Here is a 10491-nt window from a genome sequence, read left to right on the forward strand (position 1 = left end):
GCTTCGATCCGATCGAGGAGGAGAATACCTAAGTCTTGAATTCCACGATTATCTCAAGGAGTGTGTAATAGTTTCACAATTGACGCCACCTAGGACACCAAAATTGAGTGGTGTGGCAGAAAGGCGTAATCGAACATTATTGGATATGGTTCACTCTATGATGAGTCGTGCTTCGCTACCTATCTCTTTTTGGGGGTATGCCTTAGAGACTGCCGCCCATATCCTTAACCGAGTCCCTACTAAGAAGGTTGCCAAAACACCTCACGAGATGTGGACAAAGAAAGCTCCCTCGTTGGCACATATCAAGGTTTGGGGTTGCGAGGCTTTCGTAAGACGAGATACTCACGACAAGCTCGAACCTCGAAGTGAGCGATGTATTTTCATCGGCTACCCGCATAAATCCTTTGGATATCTCTTCTATAGACCGAAGGACAATGTTGTCTTCGTTGTGAGGAGAGGAGTTTTCCGAGAGCGAGAACTCATAGGCCAAGGAGACAGTGGGTGGCAAATCGAGCTTGAAGAGATTCAAGAGTCGATAGATGAAGGAACCTCTACCGCTGACACTCAACCCGAGGAGGAAACTCCGGTTGAACCAATTGACGAATCATTACCTCTTAGACGTTCTGATAGAGTTAGAGTTCAACCCCAGTTTTATGGTTTTCATATTACTACCGAGGGGACACGTATATTAGTGATGGTACACTAATAAATCTTGATGAACCTAATAGCTATAAGGAAGCCATGGCAGGCCCGGAGTCTGCAAAGTGGAAAGAGGCAATGGATAGCGAGATCCAATCCATGTATGATAACCAAGTTTGGAATTTGGTTGATAATGTGCCCGGACGTAAGACCGTTGGGTGCAAATGGATCTTCAAGAAGAAGACCGACATGGATGGAAAAGTACACACATATAAAGCGCGATTGGTCGTGAAGGGCTTTACTCAAACTCCCGGAGTTGACTATGATGAGACCTTCTCACCAATTGCGAAGATAAAATCTATTAGAGTGATGCTAGCGATTGCTGCATTTCATGATTATGAGATTTGGCAAATGGATGTCAAGACCGCTTTCCTTAATGGGAAGTTGGCTGAGGATGTTTACATGGCTCAGCCAGAGGGGTTTGTGGATCCGAAGCATCCGAATAGAGTGTGTAAGCTTGAGAAGTCCATTTATGGACTTAAGCAAGCATCTCGCGGATGGAATCTTTGTTTCGATGAGAAAGTCAAAGAATTTGGGTTTGTACGAAGCGAAGATGAATCGTGTGTATATGTCAAAGCCAGTGGGAGTATAGTAAGCTTTCTCGTTCTATATGTCGATGACATATTACTCATAAGAAACGACATCCCGACTCTGCAAGAGGTTAAGTCCTGGCTCGGGAAGTGCTTCGCTATGAAGGACCTCGGAGAGGCTTCCTATATTTTGGGAATAAGGATAGTGAGAGAAAGAAGTAAGAGACTAATAGGACTTAGTCAGAACACTTACTTAGAGAAGGTACTAAAACGCTTTAGTATGGAAAACTCGAAGAAGGGAGAATTAACAATACAAAGTAATGCCAAGTTGAGTAAGACTCAGAGTCTGAGTACCGAAGCTGAAATAGCAGAAATGAGCCGAGTACCATACGCTTCCGCAGTTGGCTCAATCATGTACGCTATGACTTGCACTCGCCCTGATGTAGCCTTTGCTTTGAGCATGGTTAGCAGATATTAAGGGAATCCTAGCAGAGCCCATTGGATTGCAGTGAAGAATATCCTTAAGTACCTTCGGAGAACGAAGGAATGGTTCTTAGTCCTCGGAGGGAGTGATGACTTGAAGGTGCGAGGGTACAGTGAGGCCAGCTTTCAGACCGACAGGGAAAACTATCATTCGCAGTCGGGCTGGGTCTTTACCCTGAATGGAGGAGCAGTGACTTGGAAAAGTTCCAAGTAGGAAACTGTAGCTGATTCAACGTGTGAATCAGAGTACATTGCAGCGAGCGAAGCGTCGAAGGAGGCAATATGGATGAAGAACTTCATTGGTGACCTTGGAGTTGTACCTGCCATAAAGGAACCCATGGAGATTTTCTGTGATAATGAAGGAGCGGTTGCCTTGACCAAGGAACCGAGGGATCATGGTAGATCACGACATATCGACAGAAAATATCATTTTATTAGACATCGTGTAGAAGAAGGACAAATCGTAGTGAAGAGGATATCATCAGAAGATAACCCAGTAGATCCGTTCATGAAGGGACTGAGTAGGGTTAAGCACTTGCAGCATGCTAGGAGTATTGGGCTGAAGGATGATATTAGCATAGATTAGATAGTATTAGAAACGTGTAATAGATAAATGTAATTAACATTTGATGATTAAATAAAGGAGTTTTATTTATGAGTAATGTTACTATCTTATGTTAATTGTTTAACTATTGTTTCACTTTGCATGTTTTGACTTCCTGACTAATTGAATTTATTAAGAATAATCGAATTATTCAAATTGTCCACAATTGTTCGTATGTTCGAAGTAGATATGAATGAAGATTGTCATGAATTGGTGTGTAGATTGTCTAAATGGTGTTAGACATAGCAAAGGGTTGCTGCAACATTCATGAGTGCTTATGAACTGGTTTTGAGCATTGGAACAAACCCGTGCTTGCTGGAATCACCTTATGGAATATGATAGAAAAGGGTGATCGCAAGACGATAATATCATATAGTCTTAAAACCTAGATATATGGTTTAATATTTGTTAATTAGTTATACATTGATAATGCGAAAACGCATCAGTAACTCGGTGTTATAAAACGCATTGTTGTGTATAATTGGTTAATGAATAAGTAAATGCATATAAGTCGAAGTTTATCTGTAACTTTTATCCCAAGAAGGTAAAAGTGATATCTCGGCCGCTTGATGATTTGATTTGACTTATGTGCCGGGCCCGGTCAGAACTGAATTGATGTGTTCGATTAAGCTCTATGTCGAATAAATCGGAGATCGAGAAACCTAAATGCTTGACTAATCATTCCATAGAATTGTCAGCATGATATCTAACAGAGGACTATACGATCCCTTATCTAAAGGACAAGATTGATTAGATCAGAGTTTGACAGCGTCTTTGAGAGCTACGATTGCAAATCGGATTGTACTTGTGCATATAGTTACTAGACTTATCCAAGTGGGAGACTGTTGGAATAGTGTCTAAGGCTGCAACTATATTAGGCAAGTATTTGACCCGGTTGTGCATGGTCCTTTTGGGTTGCCTTCACCATAGCAACTTGACAGGATGATTTATTATGAGAGAATAAATATTATTAATATATTATGAGAATAATATAAGGAATAATAATATTGTTATTTGATTAATATAAGTCATAAATTAATTTGTATTAATTTGGTGACTTAAAGAGATTAATTAAATAAGAGGGTATAAGCTGTCAATTGTTTGATAGTTACACTTTAGACTGTAAATCCTTATTGGATAGAGGATGGACGAATTCTAGAAGCTAGGGATAGCTTAATATCGTCCAAGGTTATCTAAGGAATGGATTTGGATTGCTTTAAGGAAAGATTATCCAACTAGGGTTTAAGCTGAAACCCTTAAGGAGTCTACAAGTATAAATAGACCCTCTGGCCAAGGGAATTCGGCATCTCATCTCAAGTAGAGAACCCCTAGCCGAATTTCATCCCCTCTCCTCTCTCTCAAATCATCCTCCTTGCTAGTTGGTGTTTGTAAGCCATTAGAGGAGTGACAATTGTGACTCTAGAGCTCCAAGACAACAAGATCAAACAAGAGATTCAAAGGTAAACTCCTAGATCTGTTTTGTATTGTTCTTATACCTAAGTAGTCATTAGAAGTCTTGGATTCAAAGCATGTTTAATTAGAAAGCCTAGATCCAAGCATTAGGGTTTTGCATGCGCACATAGGAAAGTTCTTATGGCTAAAACCCATCAGTTACACTTCTCTCTAAGCTTGCTTGAAGCTTTCATGGTGTAATTTAAAAAAGTGATGGAATATTGTTCTTAGTTGTGGTTTGAAGAGAAATCTTAATGGTAATGTTATCATGTGCTTAATAATCGTTCTTACAAATTGTCATGGGTTAAATCCATGAATTCTTGAAATACAGAAGATGATCAAAACCTATGCTAGTGAATTTTGAATATAAGTGAAATTAAGTTTATATCTTAATCAATTAAGTCATATGGATGAGTTATTCGCGTGGATCATAATTAGTTTTGATATAAAAATTTGGTTATTAGATAAAGTCATGTATGCATGACTTGTAAGTTGAGTTATGTTATGCAAATCGATGAATGGTTTTAGTTTATGTGTAACAACCCAAAACAAGATAATATTTTTCATTTTTAAAACAAGTACCACACATATAAAAATTGTTCAAAAACCATCACAATGTATAAATGTCACATCATCATAGTACAAAATCAAAAATGTGGAAACAACGAGGTATAATGTTGTGCCATCACGCTGGACCCTTCCCCTTAGTACCGGAAGTACCTGAAACCATAAAAACAATCTGTATGAAAACACTTAGTAAGTTTTCCCCAAAGTACCACATACCAACATATAAACTAATGCTATGGGCCATATCATAGTCTTACATATAATTCTTGCCAAAGGCCAAATCCCGGTCTTCCATACAATTAGCAGGGGCCGAATCCTGGTCTTTCATATAACTGCCAGAGGCTAGATCCTGGTCTTTCATACAGATTCCAGGGGCCAAACCCTGGTCTTTCTTACACATATCACACAAATAATCCATATCATATAATACAAATAATGCGCCAGCCTTGGCGCCTTCAACCTGTTGATACAATTAGAAAACTCACCTCAGTCTATTGGAAACATAATACACTCAATTTCTAAAGAAAAAAGTCCCACACAATCACAAAAATGGCCCTAATTAGCATTAGGTCATAATAAAAAAAATGGGCCTTAACCCTAAGTCCAAACTCCTAAGATAAGGTCCCAATTGCCTTTCCTGTAATGGGCCTAACCATTCTTGTCCCAAACTAAATAACGGGCTCCAAGGCCCATAAAGGCCCAACTACACCACTTAAGGCCCATTAGCAGAAGTCAAAGGTCCACCTACTTGTAGCGCCCGTAGATCCAGGCTAGTCAATTTAGAGATAATAGGCGTCGGAAATGACTTTTTGACAAAAGATTATTTAGAATAAATAATCTTAACCAAGTTGTAGAATATGTCTCAAGGGTTCCGTACATATAAAGAATGCCGAAATCCGAGTTATAACGAAGAAATTATGGTCCGTCGAAGTTTTACGGCAAAACCGGCACGACACCGGGAGACGAAAATAGTGAATTTACGATGGAGGATTTTTTTAGCCTTATAAATAAAAACAAAAGTTTTAGTATACGTTAAACCAAGAACATACAAAAAAAAGAACGCCCAAATCTGACTTCGTATGAGGAAGTTATGAATTTTCTAAGATTTGACTTAGCAGTGCACAACCCGAAACTCGAATTTTAGATCGAGCGGTTTTTGGACTACGCGACCTAAATGAGAATTGAAGATATCATTAATAGGAACTCAACGGTAAAAAGACAGGCGAAAACAAAGTCTGTATGTAGAAGTTATGAATTTTACGCGGACATTTAACAGTATAATCTCCTCCTACTGTTAAAATTAAGATCGGTCGAGAATTAGCCGACGGAGTAAAAAGGAAAGTTGTAGATTTTATTTTTACATACACGTGGATATAAATAACGTCAAAAACGGAGCTCGTATGCGAAAGTTATGGACGAAGCTTAGTCTTTACTTTTCGAGCGCGACGAATTCGATACAGTTTTGTAAATCCGAGATAGAATGAGAATTAGCCAACAGGGTCTAAATGAAAGTTGTAGTACTCGTAAATAACAACGTGTGGATATAAATAACGTCGGAAATGGAGCTCGTATGCGAAAGATATAGACGAAGCTTAGTCGCTACTCTTCGTGCGCGATAAATACGATACAGTTTTTGTAAATCTGAGATAGAAGGAGAATTAGCCGACGGGGTCTAAATGAAAGTTGTAGTACTCGTAAATACCAATGCGTGAATATAAAGAAAGTAGAAAACGGAGCTTGTACGCGAAAGATACGGACGAAGCTTAGAGGCTACTTTACTATAAAATTCCTATAAATAAGAGATGAAATCTTCATAATTTCTTCACACCATAAGTCTTTCTTTCTCTTTCTAACTTCTCTCTAACCTCCATAAACCCCTCCCAAGTCTAGGGAACCTACCTAGCATGAGAAGAAAGCCCCGGAGCGCCCGACGGCTCCGAAAAGAAAAGCTTTCGGCTCAGAAACGCTGCTCCAGCGAAGCCCGATTTTTAATAAAAACCCGCTGTAAGTGAGCTACGCCTATACTATATTTAATATAGCTTTTATTTAATTATAGTAACATTATTAGGACCTTAAAATAATTATTTGGGCTATTATTATGAGTTATATTGAGTGTTATTTAACGCTTATATAATAGTAATAATAGCTAGACTATTAATAAGTTGCGGTTAACATTAAAAACTAAATCCTAGTGGTATTGATACTAGGTTTTATCGAGGAAAATTGTTTTGAGATAACGAAGTGTTGTATGAGTTCGGAATCACCACCTAATCAAGTGAGTGCATAGTTACTTTCATCTTACACATAGATATGAAGTATTTTATATAAATTACGTGTTATGCGTGCATATTATCTGAATACTTGCTGTCAATGCTGGATGAACGATTTTATACATGTTTTAAATGATTTAAACTGTATATGTATTTTATATCTACGATAATGTTGGGGGTAAAACATGGGTAGATGTAATAGATGGAATATGAGTTGGATGATGAGTTGAGAGGTGTTATAGACCACGAGGTGAGGGTGAGAGGTGGACGATGTGAGAAGCCTTTTCCCAAACGATGGCCCCGTCATTCAGCAGAGTATGGATGACAACCATGGACTATTCTTGACAGTCCAATGGAACACTAGCAGGCTCGCAACCTGTAGGTGTTATGACCGATGTGTTCACCCGATGTACTCTAAACCTAGGTGATCATGCAGACTTGATGCCTAAACCCTGGTGATCATGCAGACTTGATGCCTAAACCCTGGTGATCATGCAGACTTGATACCTAAACCTTGGTGATCATGCAGACTTGATTCCTAAACTCTGGCGACTATGCAGACTTAGTGCCCGTTTTGTAAACCGTGGCAATGATGGACTTTGTGCCGATTCCTTAGGATGATCCTTAGGAATGAGTGAACGAGAGCTAGCTGATTCTTAGGGTAGATCCTTAAGAATAAAGAAGATAATGGGGATGGGTAATTGGGTTGATTGCTTAATTGTTTAAACATAATAATTATATTATTGTGGGTTGAAAACCCTATGTACTCACCAGGTTTCCCAACCTGACCCACTCAATTTATTTATATCACAGGTGTTGTTATGATGTCATATTACACTGAGAGATTAAGGAGATGTAAATCACTAGCGATAATGAATGTAAGTTTTGTTTATGCTTATGTTTCTGTATTGACGATGACATTCCAAATGTTTTAAAATGAATAAAAATACTTTTCCTCGGAAATGCTTTAATAACGTATTTCATGGTTGTAGAACTCGCTACTCGGTACCTAGTCGGTCGACTACCAAGTAGCGAGTACTCGGGAGTACTCAGGAGTACTTGGGGAGTACTCGGATTCGGTAATTCATATAGAAATATTTTTAAGGAAATTATATATGTCAAAATCATAAGTTAAAACTATAAGTTGAATGAAATATATAACAAAATTAGATACATGTGAATTCACAAAAACTAAAAAAACACACAATGGTCCCACTTCGTGAATAATTATTGAAGATTTAAGATATATATTGTAACGCCCGGGTTTTCAGGGCTAAGCATTTTTGTCAATGTAATAGTCTAGGTCAACTATTGTAACTCTTTTTGAAGTAATAAATATAAAATATTTGAGTATTATGTGAATTATGTGTGTTTATGTGTTTATTATTTAATTATAAATGTATAATTAATAAAGAATAAAAATGAGCGTCAAAATTAAAGTGTGAGATAATCCTGATATCTCTACATAAAGTTGTAGAATACGTCTCAAGGTTTCCGTACATATAAAGAATGCCGAAATCCGATCTATAACGAAGAAGTTATGGCCCGCCGAAGTTTTACGGCAAAACCGGCACGACACCGGGAGACGTAAATAGTGAATTTACGATAGAAGACTTTTTAGCCTTATCAATCTAAACAAAAGTCGTAGAATATGTTAAACTAAGAACATCGATAAAAAGAACGCCCAAATCTGACTTCGTATGAAGAAGTTATGATTTTTCTAAGATTCGGCTTAGCAGTGCACGGCCTGAAACTCGAATTTTAGTTCGAGCGGTTTTTGGCTTACGCAACGTAAATGAGATTTGAAGATCTCATTAATAGGAAATCAACGGTAAAAAGACAGACAAAAACAGAGTCCGTATGTAGAAGTTATTAATTTTACGCAGACGTTTAACAGTATAATCTCCTTGTACTGTTAAATTTAAGATCGATCGAGAATTGGCTGACGGTGTCAAAATGAAAGTTGTAGATCTTATTATTACCTACGCGTGGATATAAAGAACGTCAAAAACGGAGGTCGTATGTGAAAGTTACGGATTTTAGAAGTCGGAAGTGTGCTGTGCGAAAATGGGTGATGTGGCACAATCTTGGCCATTGCTTTCTCCCCAAGGCTTGCCACCACATGGTGACATGTGGCACCAAGTTCAGCCACATTTCACCCCTATAAATACCACCTCTCCCACCCTCATTTTCTTCACACCTTTCCCATTCTTTCTTCTCTTTACTCTCTCTCTCTCTCTAGAACCTCTCTCTAGCCCCGAAATCCCCCGAAAAGCCTAGGGAACCTCCCTAGCACGAGGCGGAAGCCCCGGAGTGCTCGAAGGCTCCGAGAAGAAGAGTTTTTCGGCTCGGGAACGCTGCTCCAAGCAAAGCCCGGTTTTCTATAAAACCCGCTGTAAGTGAGCTACGCCTACGCTATTTTTAATATAGCTTTTATTTAATTATAGTAACGTTATTAGGAACTTATAATAAATACTTGGGCTATTATTATGGGTTATATAAGTATTTTTTTGACGCTTATATAATAATAATAATAATAGCTAGACTATTAATTAGTCTCGACGAACAATAAACTAAACTCTAGTGGTAATAATACTAGGTTTCGTCGAAGAAAATTCTTTTTAAGAAGCGAAGCGCTGTCTGAGTTCGGAATCACCACCTTTTCAGGTGAGTGCATATTTACTTTCAACTTACACATAGATATGAAGTATTTAATATAAATTACGTGCTATTTGTGCATATTATCTGAATACTTGCTATCTATGCTGGATGAACGTTTTATACATGTTTTCAAAGATTTAAACTGTATATGTATTTTATATCTACAAAATGTGTTGGGTAAAACATGGGTAGATGTAATAGTTGCTGTGTGACAAAATAAAATAATGAGAGGCCTCGTTATAGATGTTATTGATGATCCAGTCATCTAGCGGAGTATAGATGACGACCACAGACTATTCTAGACAGTCCAGTGGAACACTAGCAGGCTCGCAACCTGTAGGTGTTTATTTGAACTGTGTGTTTATTTGAACTGTGTGCTCACCAGATGTACTCCATCCCCCACATGGTTGCCTATTAGGACATTTATTGCTGAGGAATCCCCTTAGTAGTAGTGTCCGTCCCGATGATGATCCTTAGGCTAGGTCCCTTATGATAGGTGTTTAGGGACGTAAAGTGAGGATAACGGGAACGGGTAATCGGGTTATTGTTGATTGATGAAATTAATAAACTATTTATTGTGGGTTGAAAACCCTATGTGCTCACCAGGCTCCCAAGCCTGACCCACTCAGTTTTATGTATTACAGGTAGTGGCGCTTGAGCATATATATGATGTTTGGACGAGGGATTACGGATATAGGCCTGTAGATATGAAATAATGTAGTAAGGCTTGTATTGTACTGTTTATGCTTTTGATCTGTACGAACATGACATCCCGAGTCTTTTAATAAAATACATTTCTATGGAAATGCTTTTGATAAATCTTTATCATATTATTGTTTTGGGACAAATTCCGCAACACTTTTATTTAAAATGTTACTCTGATTTTTAAACAAAGCATAAACAAACCGGTCTTTTCTGGCCGTGATTTTGGGGATGTCACATATATGTAGTAATATTCACATATATGTGTGTGTTAAATAATAAATCATTAAGTATACTATACATATTAATCACCGAGTTGGCCGAGTTTTACAACCGTGCTCGCTTCAATAAGGGGCGGATCGGGGAGTACTCGGATTTTGTAACTCGCCTCGGAAAGGGGCCGAGTAGCGAGTACTCGGACGAGTACTCGGGCAAATCGGTGAGTTTTACAACACTGACGTATTTATCATGTTTTACTGGGAACAAATTCCGCAATGTTTTTATTAAAAGAGATACTCTGATT

General features: G+C 38.2%; 1 long non-coding RNA gene across 1 annotated transcript; it reads left to right on the forward strand.

Annotated features, from left to right (window-relative positions):
• The first annotated feature begins 8822 nt into the window (after positions 1 to 8822).
• Positions 8823 to 10066, forward strand: LOC128126693 (uncharacterized). Its single transcript, XR_008224721.1, has 3 exons — positions 8823 to 9000; positions 9205 to 9272; positions 9911 to 10066. It is a non-coding gene; the product is annotated as an uncharacterized LOC128126693 (long non-coding RNA).
• Positions 10067 to 10491: the final 425 nt, after the last annotated feature.

This window comes from Lactuca sativa, chromosome 1, assembly GCF_002870075.4.
Source record: "Lactuca sativa cultivar Salinas chromosome 1, Lsat_Salinas_v11, whole genome shotgun sequence".
NCBI lineage: Eukaryota > Viridiplantae > Streptophyta > Magnoliopsida > Asterales > Asteraceae > Lactuca > Lactuca sativa.